The sequence below is a fragment of the Primulina tabacum genome, chromosome 15, assembly GCF_025594145.1.
Source record: "Primulina tabacum isolate GXHZ01 chromosome 15, ASM2559414v2, whole genome shotgun sequence".
NCBI classification, from domain to species: Eukaryota; Viridiplantae; Streptophyta; class Magnoliopsida; order Lamiales; family Gesneriaceae; genus Primulina; species Primulina tabacum.
In genome coordinates, this window is record NC_134564.1 from 36302286 (window position 1) to 36315930 (window position 13645).

Below are 13645 nucleotides of genomic sequence, written 5' to 3' on the forward strand. Positions count from 1 at the left end.
GGAAAGATTTTCGCAGAATGAAAAAACGGGAAGGGGATTCGCGATTTTAACAGCAGGCGCGCTCGAGCGGTGGAAAAGTACCGCTCGAGCGCCATGTTCTCGGGAATTTAATTTTTCGGCTTGAGTGATGGCGCTCGAGCGGTAGATAATTACCTACCGCCCGAGCGCCGAGATCTCGGGAAAATTCACTATTTTTTTAAGCAACAAGAAAACAAATAAAAAATCGAATGAAATACAAGATAAGGAAAAGAGAAGTAGTTCTCAATTTATAATCGAGAGCTTGACTGTCGGTCAATTTCAGTTCGGATTGTCCTGGAACCGGGTGATTCCAAGTTGTGGCTCAACTGTGCCACCCATGTAGTGCTTCAGTCGCTGTGCATTGACCGTGAAGGTCCCATCCTTTCCATCGTGCAATTCTACAGCTCCCGATCGGTAGACTTTGGCAATCACGAATGGACCAGACCATTGCGACTTCAACTTTCCGGGGAATAGTCGCAATCGGGAGTTGTAGAGTAGGACATTGTCATCTTCCTTGAATTTCCCTCTCAATGATCCGCTTGTCATGGGCCTTCTTCGTCTTCTCCTTGTATGACATTGCAAGATCATATGCCAGGTTTCAGAATTCCTCCAACTGATCCAGTTGCAGCAGACGTCTTTCTGCATCAGTAAAATTAAAGTTCAATGCTTTTGTAGCCCAGTATGCTCGATGCTCTAACTCTACAGGTAAATGACATGCTTTACCAAACAACAACCTATATGGTGTAGTGCCTATAGGTGTTTTAAAAGCAGTCATATATGCCCAAAGAGCATCATCTAATCTCACTGATCAGTCTTTCCTACTAACACCTACAACTTTCTCTAAAATTCGCTTTATCTCTCAGTTCGACACTTCCACTTGACCGCTCGTTGGGGGTGATATGGGGTAGAGATCTTGTGTGTGACACCGTATTTGCTCAAAAGTTTTTCAAAGAGTTTGTTGCAAAAATGGGTGCCACCATCACTAATGATTGCCCGTGGTGTCCCAAACCTGTTAAAAATATTTTTCTTCAAAAATTTCAGGACCACTTGAGCATCGTTAGTGGCATACGCTTCTGCCTCGACCCACTTAGACACATAATCAACCGCGACCAAGATATATTTTTTCGTGAACGAACTGGGGAACGGTCCCATGAAATCTATCCCCCATACATCAAAAACCTCACACTCAATAATATTATTTAATGGCATTTCATGACGGTTAGAGATGTTACCTGTCCGTTGGCATCTATCACCCGCTAGCACATAAGAACGAGCATCTTTAAAGAGGGTTGGCCAATAAAAGCCACATTCGAGTACCTTAGATGCCGTCCTTGTTGGTCCAAAGTGACCACCTACCTCACGGTCATGGCAATGATTGAGAATTTGACCAAACGCTTCCTCTGAAACACACCTTCTCATCATAGAATCTGCACATATTTTGAACAAGAAGGGTTCCTCCCAAAAATAATATTTCACGTCCAAAAAAAATTTCTTTCTTTGGTGAAATGTTAAATTTGGAGGGGGTGAGCGTGTAACAAGAAAATTCGCAAAGTTTGCAAACCAAGGACAATTTGTTACCGCTAGAAGCTGTTCATCCGGAAACCAATCGTCTATTTCATCGTTTTCACAATTTTTACTAACGTACTCTAGCCTAGAAAGATGATCAACTACCACATTTTCAACACCCTTCTTATCCTTTATTTCTAAATCGAACTCTTGCAACAGTAAAATCCACCTAAGTAGTCGTGGCTTCGCATCTTTCTTAGCCAGTAAATATTTTAGTGCAGAGTGGTCTGTGTAAACAATGACTTTAGACAGAACAAGATAGGAATGAAATTTGTCAAGCGCAAATACTACTGCAAGTAACTCCTTTTCAGTTGTTGCATAATTCATTTGAGCCTCATCTAAGGTCTTACTTGCATAGTAAATTGTATGAAATACCTTGTTTTGCCGCTGGCCAAGCACTGCTCCCACCGCAGTGTCACTGGCGTCGCACATGATCTCGAAAGGTAGATCCCAATCTGGTGCCACCAAGACAGGAGCCGTCACCAGGCGCTCCTTCAAATCCTCGTATGCCTGTACACAGTCAGAATTAAAATCAAAGGGCGCATCTTTCATAAGTAAGGAAGATAGAGGTTTGGCAATTTTAGAAAAATCTTTGATAAACGCCGATAAAAGCCGGCGTGGCCTAGAAAACTTCTAACTCCCTTTATGGATGTCGGAGGTGGTAAGTTCTTGATAACTTCGACTTTTGCCTTATCCACCTCTATTCCATGCTCTGATATCTTGTGCCCCAATACTGTAACGTACCGTACTTGTACTACTTAAAATTTGCGGAAAAATTAAAAATTTTCTTGAATACGAAAATAAAATCAATACGGTCGTCACTACATCATCCATTCACCAATAAAAATCTTGTTAAAAGAAAAGCTTGCTCAAAAAGTCTCGCATCAAACATAAAATCAGAGTATTTTAAATTTGCATAAAAATGTTAAAATAACGTGGGCGGTCCTCGGGTCTAGCCTCCCACTCAGTCCAAGCCTGCTCCTTGGTCCCCACCTCCTGTCTCCTCATAGTCATCCTCACCTGCATCGATCAAGTCTAGTGAGTCTAAAGACTCAACACGTATAAACTGAGAATAGCAAGTAATACATAATAAAATCGCATGCAACTTTAAAATAGAACATACATACTTGAAGCTTGGATTTGAAATGAGCTTGAATTTGCATACATATATAGACGTGCCATAACTTAAAAGCTTTCATAAACATGCTTGCATACTTTATCATACTTAAACATACATGACTTCATTTTTGCGTAGAGGCATGTTTCAATGCAAGTGACCCATACATAATAAACGCCTGATCAGACAAACCACAGTACTGGGCTGACAGGGACGTATCCACTGCCACATACATGAGATCCCCGTTCATGATTTAACGGGCTGGTTGGTCCCCGTTCATGATTTAACGCTTTCCAACCACGATCTAACCCGTTCATAATTTAACGGGGTGGAGAGGTCCTCAGCCACGTTCACCGACTTCCAAACCCATTCATAATTTGGTCACAAGACATTTAGCATACCTCAAAAATAAAATATTTTCTTGCACGTCAACATACTTACTTGGCTTTGAGGGATTCGTTGGATTTCATTTGGGGCCGCTGCTGCACACTAACATGAATTTCAACACTTAACTTGCATAACTTAGACGTAGGAACTCGAGCTCACCACCGAAGTGCATAAATGGCTTATGACATTCTAGATCACTCGGGACTTGACCTCGTTTAATCATAATAACCAGGACATCAAACCCCGAAACAAACTCTAAGATGCCGTGTGAACATTTCTCAACCGTAAAAGACATGAACTCACTATTAGAACTTGAAAAGAAGAAAGAACAGATTATTTGGACAGAAGGGGTGGCGCTCGGGCGGTGAAACTTTACCGCTCGGGCGCTAGGGTCCGCGCTCGGACGGTGACAAACTTCCGCTCGGGCGCCGAGGTTACGGGGAAAAACATTCGAACAGGAAGGATGGCGCTCGGGCGGCAGGAAGTTATCGCTCGGGCGCCGAGTAACCTGGACTCCGCGACTTAAAAGCTTATACTCTTCGAATTCGATTACACAAATGGTGAACAACGCCTCGAGACCCATCCTAGGACACTGTGGCACTGGATCGACTCCACAAATGTCCCAAATATCTCCAAGGGACGACACACCCCACGCAACACCATAAACTCATAACTTAAATTTTGATACAACAAAATAGTTTTACGACTCCTCGATCTCTAATGTGCCTAACGACGCGAATCAAAACGTCAAAGACCATCCCAACATCATTATCAATATACCTATACGCAGCAACGCTCGCTCGTCGATCCCCAACGAAGCCTGCAACAGCAAAATCTCTAGAACATATCAATACATAATTGTCTGAAAACGCAGTTTGAGCAGTCCTATGAAAAGCGTCATAACTCACTCAATTTTCGTCCAAAAATTTCGAATTTTATATCAAATCGAAGGTATCGAAAAGTTCTACATTTTTCACGTTGAAAGTTTTCTCAGATTCGAGATTGAAAATTCGCAGTTTTAAGAAGAACAGTAAAAACGTGATTTAGATCTAAAAAGTTTCCTTCAAAATCGATCTAAACAATTAACCGCTCAAACTGTGAACATCACACATGAATTTTACGCATAAAATAACGCAAAACATAATATGACATGATCGACGCAGCAAAAGAGAGATTATACGTGCCTTTTGATGTTAAAAGTTACCGAACCTGCGATACCGAAGCGGAGATGGCGCGAGGATTGATCCGGGACGATCGTGGGATGATTTTCTTGCAATAAAGCACACGAAAATTCGCTGGACAATTTCAGAAGAAGGGGCGGCTGCTAGAGGAAGAAATAAGGAAACCTAGATATCTATGTTTCTTTTTAAAACAAAGAGATGAGATGGTGTGTGTGCAAGTGTGTGTGACCGTGAGTGTGTGTGCGTGTTGCCAAGTGTGTGTGCGTGAGTTTTGTGAATAAAATTGGAAACGGGTGTGTGAGTTAGTGGGAGGAGGGTTTTAAGGATTTAATTAAGATAATAAAATTCTAATAATCCATTAATATGCTAAATAAAAACACTATCCCCCCTAATCTAATAGTCTCCCTTAATTTAAAATAAAATACACAAGTGCTAAACTTTTGAAAGTTTAAAAATCTTAAAATCACCTAATAATTAAATCAGGCTTTAAAAATGCTAAAACTTAATAAATCATTTAAATGCAATTTTCTTGACTTTAAATAAATACCACATTTTAAAATCGCCTAAATTCGTCGCCGGTCTCTTTCTCTCGATCCCGCCTCGAATAATCGCCTGAAATATAAAACTCAAGGAAAACGTTTTAACGTGCATTATATAATGATTTAAAATAATGCAAATTCATAGATCATGAATTAAAACACAAATTAATGAAATAAACATGCATTAAAACCATTTAATAAAATACATGAGGGATTTAATAACTTGCACGCACGTGGTTCATGTGGAACTCAAATTTTCGGGACGTCACAAATTCTATCCCTTCTTGCACCATAAAATGACACTTTTCCCAATTCAGCACCAAATTCGTCTCCTCGCATCTCATCAACACCACCTTCAAGTTCTGCAAACAGTCATCAAAAGAAGGGCAAAAAATCGAGAAGTTATCCATAAAAATTTCAAGAAAAGTTTCTATCATGTCATGAAATATCGCGGTCATGAATCGCTGAAAAGTGGCCGGGGCATTACACAAACCAAAAGGCGTCCGTCTAAAAGCAAAAGTGTCATAAGGACAAGTGAAAGTGGTTTTCTCTTGGTCCTCGGGCGCAATCATGATTTGGTTATACCCAGAATACCCATCCAAAAAGCAATAAAACTCATGACCCGCTAACCTCTCAAGCATTTGATCAATAAAAGGAAGGGGAAAGTGGTCTTTACGGGTGGTATCATTTAACTTCCTATAATCAATGCACACACGCCATTCCGTAACAGTCATAGTGGGTATTAATTCATTATTTTCATTTGTGATCACAGTAATCCCACCTTTTTTCGGCACACACTGAACATGACATACCCATGCACTATCAGATATAGGATAGATAATACCTGCATCAAGGAGTTTGATAGTTTCTGTCTTTACTACCTCTTGCATCTTTGGATTCAATCTTCTCTGAGGTTGCACGAGAGGTGAGTACTTTTCTTCCATCAATATCTTGTGCATGCAGACTGATGGATTGATCCCTTTAATATCCGCCACTTTCCACGCAAATGCACTCTTGTGCGCTTTCAAGACTTTCAACAGTTTGTCCTCCATAACATCTGTCAAAGCAGCAGAAATAATGACAGGTAAAGTGTTATTCTCAACTAGGTACACGTACTTTAGGTGCGGATGCAATGGTTTGAGCTCAAGCGTCGGTGGTTCCTCTATGCTTGACTTGGGAGGGGTCAAATCTCTTCGATCCCCCAGATCTTCCAGTCTCATCCTCACTGGCTTTTTCCATGGATGGTTGGCATTAAAGTATGCCACTATTTCAGGTTTTTCTTCGTCCAATTCCTCTTCTCCCAATTCAGTAGTGATAGCGGTTTCCAAAGGATCCCTAAGAGCATCCTGCACATAGTTAGACACAAGAAGATCAAAAGCATCAATTCTAAAACAACTATCAGAATGCAAAGTGTGCTTAAGTGCATTAAAGACATCAAAAGTAATCTCTTCCTCCCACACTCTCAATCTCAACTTCCCTTCTTGAACATCAATCAAAGCCTTGCCAGTTGCAAGGAATGGTCTCCCCAAAATCAAAGGCATCTCCATGTCTTCCTCCATGTCAAGCATCACGAAGTCCGCAGGAAAAATAAATTTGTCCACTTTAACTAACACATCCTCAATCACTCCTCGTGGATACTTGACAGATCTGTCAGCCAGTTGTAAAGACATCCTCGTTGGCTTAGGCTCGCCCAATCCCAGTTTCTTAAACACAGACAACGGCATAAGATTAATACTTGCACCAAGATCACACAAGGCTTTATGAAAAACAACATCACCAATCATGCAAGGAATAGAAAAACTCCCTGAATCTTTAAGTTTCGGTGAGATTTTGTTCTACACCAAAGCAGAGCAATTTTTAGTTAGATTTACCATCATGTAGTCCTCCAATTTTCTCTTGTTTGCTAAGATATCCTTCAAAAATTTAGCATAACTAGGCAGTTGCATTAAAGCACCAGCGAAGGGAATATTGATATGCAATTATTTAAATACCTCAAGAAACTTACCGAATTGTGCATCTAGTTTTGCTTTTTTCAATGCTGCAGGGAAATGTGGAGGAATAACAATTTTTGATTGTGCAGTGGGTGCTGGTGCAGTGTTCGAAGACTTACCTTTAGATGTCTCAGTCAGTTCATCCGGCACTTGATTTTTTCCTTTTTCTCTCGACTCTAAAATTTTCCCACTCTTCAACTCGATGGCCTTTACTTGCTCTTTTGGATTTGTCTCTGTGTTACTTGGCAAGGTGCCCGGCTCTCTACTTGCTATCATCTTGGCCAACTGTCCAATTTGATTCTCGAGCCCTTTTATCGATGCATCCTGGTTTTGAAGTCTAGTTTCAGTGGATGAAATAAACTTAGACATCATTTGCTCCAGGTTGGATTTTTCTTCTCTAGGAGGATCAGATCTGTACATCGGTTGTTTCCCATATGGTTGTCCTCCTTGCGGTCGATTCTGACTGTTTTGACCGCCCCATGAGAAGTTGGGATGTTGCCTCCACCCAGGATTGTATGTGTTCGAATAAGGGTCATTCCTTGGGCGGTTTTGGACTCCCACTTGATTCACCGGTGCCTCATTTTGCACGTAGAAGGGATTGCCATCTTGACAGTCTTTCACATAGTGTTCACCTCCACATTTATCACAGAATATCTCTTGAAGACGCATAGCTGTGCCACCCATGTTCAAGCCGTCCAGTTTCCTGTTCAATGCATCAAGTTGTGCAGTAATGGCAGAAAAATCAGTTACCTGATGAACTCCTGCACTTCTCCGCTGGTTGTTCCTATCAGATTGAGGATGATAACTGCTAGCAGCCATCTCCTCCAACAACTCATATCCTTCTTCCGCAGTTTTTCTCAACAAGTTTCCACAAGCAGCATCATCTATCATAGTACGGTTAGGAGAGAGCAAACCATAATAAAATGTTTGAACGACTAACCCAAGTTGTAATTCGTGATGTGGGCATCTTCGTAGTAGATCCTTGAAGCGTTCCCATGCCTCATGTAAAGACTCCTGATCGAATTGAGCAAATGTTGTAATGTCTGCCCGCAGCTTCATGGTCTTTGATGGAGGAAATTATTTAATGAGAAATGCTTTCGCCATGTCTCCCCATGTAGTGATCGAACCTACAGGCAAACAATTTAACCATGCTTTAGCTTATCACGTAAAGAGAAAGGAAACAAACGCAATCTAACAGCATCATCAGAAACTCCATTGAATTTAAAAGTATCGAAAATTTCAAGAAAATCCTTGATGTGCGTGTTTGGGTCATCTACTGCAGTTCCTCCAAATTGGACTGTGTTCTGAATCATCTGGATTATAGCTGGCTTGATTTCAAAGTGATTTTCCCACACAATAGGCCTCACAATGCTAGGGCGTGCACCCTCCAAAGAAGGCTGGGCATACTCTAGCATCGGTATGCGACGTGGCATCTCAACTTGTCTATCTTCACGCTGTTCCTCCTCACGTTCTTGCTCGTGTCTCTCCATCAGTTCTTTAAGTCTCTGTTGTTGTCTTCGCCTGCGGAAAGTTCTTTCAGTTTCAGGATCAAACTCAAGCTCCACGTCAAGTGACTTTGGCATGCACTAGACAAGATATCTGGAATAAAATATGGAGTGTTAGCTCAAGAGAGATAAAATAATGCTAAAGAAAATAACTATAAATAAAATTGTAGATTAACAGTCCCCGGCAACGGCGTCAAAAACTTGATCGAGCAAAACTTGCACTGTTAAATCCTTAATAAAATTATGGTTTTGTATGCTCAAAAATTAATCGCAAGTGCACGATGTCAAGTAATAGTATAGTGTACGTAAGTACGAGTATCGTTCCACTGAAGACTGTATTTAACAATTATTATTTTCAGTTATTAAATCTTTAGCAATGAAAATTTGATTGAATGATTATTACTACTATGCTCGAATAAATATGCAAAGAAAATGATTCAATAAGTAAAGAATGAGAATTAATATCTAAAATGTTGATTTAAAATTCAATGAGAAATGAATTTGTTGGGAATGTCGGTTCACCTACCCCTCGTTAATTAATTAATTCGTTCGATAGTGATTATATGCTTTCGACAGGATTTCCTATTCAATTGAACACACTCTCTCGAGTTATTTCAAACTAATTCTACTCAATGAAGTAATTAAATGTCTTTAATTATTTTTCACGAGTGAATTGCATGTCGATCTATGAAATCCCCTAGTTTTCGACCCTCAGGACTATGACTATCGGCGCGTATCCAATTTCATATATCTATGCAAATTGTAGATCCACGGATTATACTACTCATTCCTATCATAAGTTATTCTCTCGAACTCACTCGTAATATAAAGACGTCGTTAAAATTAGCTACGCTCTAACAACACGATAAAGAAAATCGCAAAGACGACGCCCGAATATCTTCAAATCTTCACTTCAGGCACAAATTGCTCTCCAAAACTTGTGGCGGCTCTCAATGAAGTCTGAATATCCCTTAATTCGTCCAAGAATCATCCCCATATCATCTCTTTTTTCCAACTAAGGTAAGGAATCGGCAAATATATTTTTCCAAAAATAGGTGGTGCTCGGGCGGTAGAATATTACCGCTCGAGCGCCACACTCTCTATAAAGCACTTGGGGAATGCGGCTTCTCGCGCTCGGGCGGTAGGGAATTACCGCTCGAGCGCCAATCTTCTGTAACTTTTCTCTTCTTGGATCCCGGCTCGCGCTCGAGCGGTAGAAAACAACCGCTTGAGCGCCGACCTCTCTGGATTTCTCCTTGGCCTTTCACCTCTCGCGCTCGGGCGGTAAAATTTCACCGCCCGAGCGCCGCCTCTTCTGCACATTATCTTCTTAACTTGGCACTTGGCTCTGGTTTTAGTTTTCCGACCATTTTTCTTGCAAATTCGTCACGCCCGAGTGAGACATGATCACATGCAAATGTTTACTCTAAAATGAACAAAATGTGAATAAAATATACGCATGCACAATGCAAAAACACACACACACTAATGCAATAAACACGTAAAAATCACACCTATCAATGTAGCTTGGTCGGATCTTTATTTATGAATTGTTGACTTATATATGCGAATTTATTCTTGTTTATTTATATTTTTCGGATTTCTTTGCGTTCAATTACTTGATCAGTAATTGATTTGTCATATTTATTTGAGATCTATCACTCAGGAGATGTAGTTTTCAATGTGGCCGTAAGAAAATATATTATCGGTGTTTATAGGCTTCGGAAGGCTGATGTAATGCCCGAGATTTGCTGTGTTGTAATCTGAAATGATTTGTTGATTAAATAATGCGATTATAGATAAATTGGACCGGACCAGAAAGCTGAGAAGAAGATCGGAAAGTATGTGTGAGGAGATTGCCTCGCGCATATGCGCGACCAGATAGGGCTCATATGCGCGGAGTGGGCAGAGAACCTCGCGCATATGCGCGACATGGATTCGTGCATATGCGCGAGGGTATCCGAGAGTTGTGAAGAAATCCTCGCGCATATGCGCCGAGCAGGGGAGCGCATATGCACGAGGTGCTGTGCAGATAAAGCGCCGAGACATTTTGTCTCGCGCATATGCGCCGAGTGATGTCGCGCATATGCGCGAGACATGTTTTGCAAAGAATGAGCCACTTGCCCCTTGGACATGCAATATATATGTATATATAGAACAAACGCTAATTCTCATTCATTTCAGACAAGAAAAGCTCCCGGGAAAAAGCGTGAAGTTCTTGAATCTAAAATTTGATTTACGAGAAATCCGTCCGTTCGATTCTGAATCCGAGTATACTATCGTGTTCCTATCGTCTATAGCTACAACTGGACGTAAGTTTTGCTACGTTTTGATATGGTTTGAAATTATGATGTTGCTAGAATCGGATATGATTCATATAAAGTGTTCTTGACATGTTAGACATCGTAGAATCGAAGTCAGATCGAGAAACAAATTGATTATGGAATCGTTATGATTTTTTAGATTATATCGATTGATATTGGACAAATTTGGATTATTGATTGATTACAGATTGTATTGGATATTGGTTATGGATTGTAATTAGTATCTGTTGAGATTGTGTTGATGGGAATATCGAGATTATGCCGTTATGCCATTGATTTTGAGTTAAATCCAGATTGATCAAATTGGTGTTGATTTGAGCAGTATATTGATATGGTATTATTTGATATCGTCATTGCCAGATTGTGTATTGACAGACCTTGAATTCCAGACAGGAACATCGTCAGAACTGCAACAAAAGAAAAGTATAAGTCAATGTGGTACCGGGAGAACGGCTCGAGTATGATATACTTGAGTTTCCCTAAATCACATACTTACTGTTATTGTATGCATTTCTTTGAGTTAATCTGCTTGTTCTATTGATTTATAGAAAGCATGTATTAGACGAGTATTAGATCAGTAATCTTGTGACAGTAGTGCCTGATAGTGATGGAATCGTCACTGGCACATTGCACATTGTCACGGGATAGTGTATTGGTGAAAATGCCAAAGTCTGTGACGGATAGGTCAAGACACCGGATGTTTGGTTATATCGAAGTGAATAGAATTGGAGTTTCTTCTATTACTGATATTCGATATGGAATGCCAACGTCTGGAAACCGGGATCCCTAGACTAGGATTGAGTCTAGTATGAGCCGTGGAGTCACGAGTCTGATTGACAGTTTGATATTAAATTATGTTCTCCGATTTTGATACATATTACTGATATTTGTTTCATGCTTTATATTGATTATATGATTGCATGTTCGTTGATTTATACTGTGATGTATTCTCATCGGAGTTATCCGGCTGTTGTCGTGTTTGTATGTGTGCATGACAACAGGTGGGACATGATCAGAATCAGGGTCGAAGAGATGAAGAGAGATCGTGATTAAAGTGGAGACTACGGAATTGGACTAGAGATAGGGTTTGGACACTTGATATTTAGTTGTTGAACTTGAGTTTTGAATGATTGTATATAGTACAAAACTTGTACTTTAATACTGATATGTATATTAGAATGAATGCCATTACGTTCCGCATTTTGATATTGGTATAAAAAAAATTTAGACCCTGTTTATTATAATGAATTAAATTGTCCCAAATATGATTAGCGTCCGGGTCTTCATAGCTGATAACTCCGACGAATCCATTAAAAGAGTTATTGTGCAATTGAAATTGTTTATTGTTTGATTTTGATAGGGATGTTGAAATTGACTTTAGATAAATAATTTATATGCACCACTTGGGAAAAAGAGTAGAAATAGTCAATAATTCTTGGGTATTAAATACGTTGAAATTATAAATATTGATGTCAGTTATAATTTAATATAGTGAAGACCAAATGAAATCGTATCTCTATATTCTTATTCTCACTAATTTTGAAACGGTTGCGCGATTCCATTAATTTAGTTCATAATTAACAACAAACAGTTCAAGTGAATTTTCTAAATAAAGTTTGATTATTTTAATTGTGGTAATTAATTTATAATTAAATTGCATTCTCTGTGGGATCGACATCCGTGCTTTACCGAGTACTAAAACTTGACACCGCACAATTGTGGTAGCAAATACATCATCTTTTTGGCAACGTTGCCAGGATTGCTCTAATTAACTCTAATATTAATATCGCTACCAATTAGTTTAGACTTTAATTTAGATTTTATTTATTTATTTATTCACTAATCTGGTTCTCCTCTATGTAGTTTATGCGAAGATCACAGTCATGACTTGCTTTTATTTGATCCTGAAATCAAAAGAATAGCTAGGAGATTGAGAAAAGCGAGGCGAGAAGATGTTAAAGCAATGACTGATAACAGGGAGAATAATGCAAATCAACCTCCTCCGGTAGTGCCAATCCGGTATCACTTCAGACCAGTGATCAATACTAATTATTCTGGGATAGCTCTGGAGTACAATCAAGTATGATTGAAAAATATTTTGCATGTTTAACTTTGCAATGATTGGCCTTTTCACTTCGTTTGCCAAAGTTTCTATCAATTCATTCTGAATTTTGGGATTTAAATATGTATAATGAGATTCCTTGCTTCACAACGTCCACATGCTCCTCCATCAATCGATCAAACTCAGCAACCATTTCTATCATTTGCAGAAACAACCCATTTTTCTCGACATAAAGTTTTTCATCATCTCCTCGAAAAGTCAAAGTGTTTTTGGCAAGTCTTTTCACAATGAAGATTATTCTTGTCAACACTTGCCTTCGGTGTTGTCTTTCTTTATTGATTTGAAGTTGCAAACTGTTATCAATTGTTTTATTTTTTTTCAGCCTCTTTTCCAATTCAACCCATGCAAACATGAAATTCATGTGGTCCCTACTAGTTTCATGATTTTTAAAACTCCTATGCATATTACGCCAGTCCTTGTATCCATCATAACCCAAATTTCCCATCCTGCTCATCATTTGTTCAGTCTTGAACAACTTGCAACAAAAGCAAGATATTATATCCAAAGAAATAAAATATACAAGCCATCTTCTACCAAATGTATGTCCATTTGCCATTACTCGTGTATAATGTAATAAATCAAAATGTCTGTTATTACAATCTTTAGGAAACAAGAAATTATCCACTTTATTGGATCCATTTATATTAACTAGTCTCTTATTTTTTGACAGATATTATTCTAATTTCTCGGATCCTCCAAATTCAAAGTCGAATTCAATTCTTCATGTTAAGATTCATCTTCTAAGTTTTCGTTTGATTCACTCAAATTATCCTCCTCATTGCCATATAAATCACCCAAATTGAATTCTTCAATCGATTCATTCAAATTTCCAAGTTCAGTCACTTCTTCATATTTATTGTGATTTTTTTGTTCTTCAGTCAACAAATTATTCACT

General features: G+C 39.1%; 1 long non-coding RNA gene and 1 other non-coding gene across 2 annotated transcripts in view; both read left to right on the forward strand.

Annotated features, from left to right (window-relative positions):
• LOC142528132 (uncharacterized) overlaps positions 1–12675 on the forward strand; it is a 55639-nt gene extending 42964 nt beyond the window's left edge. Inside the window, exon 3 of the long non-coding RNA XR_012815618.1 lies at positions 12546–12675. This is a non-coding gene — a long non-coding RNA (uncharacterized LOC142528132). The remainder of the gene's footprint in view (positions 1–12545) is intronic.
• Positions 7749–7854, forward strand: LOC142528147 (small nucleolar RNA R71). Its single transcript, XR_012815629.1, has one exon. It is a non-coding gene; the product is annotated as a small nucleolar RNA R71 (small nucleolar RNA).
• Positions 12676–13645: the final 970 nt, after the last annotated feature.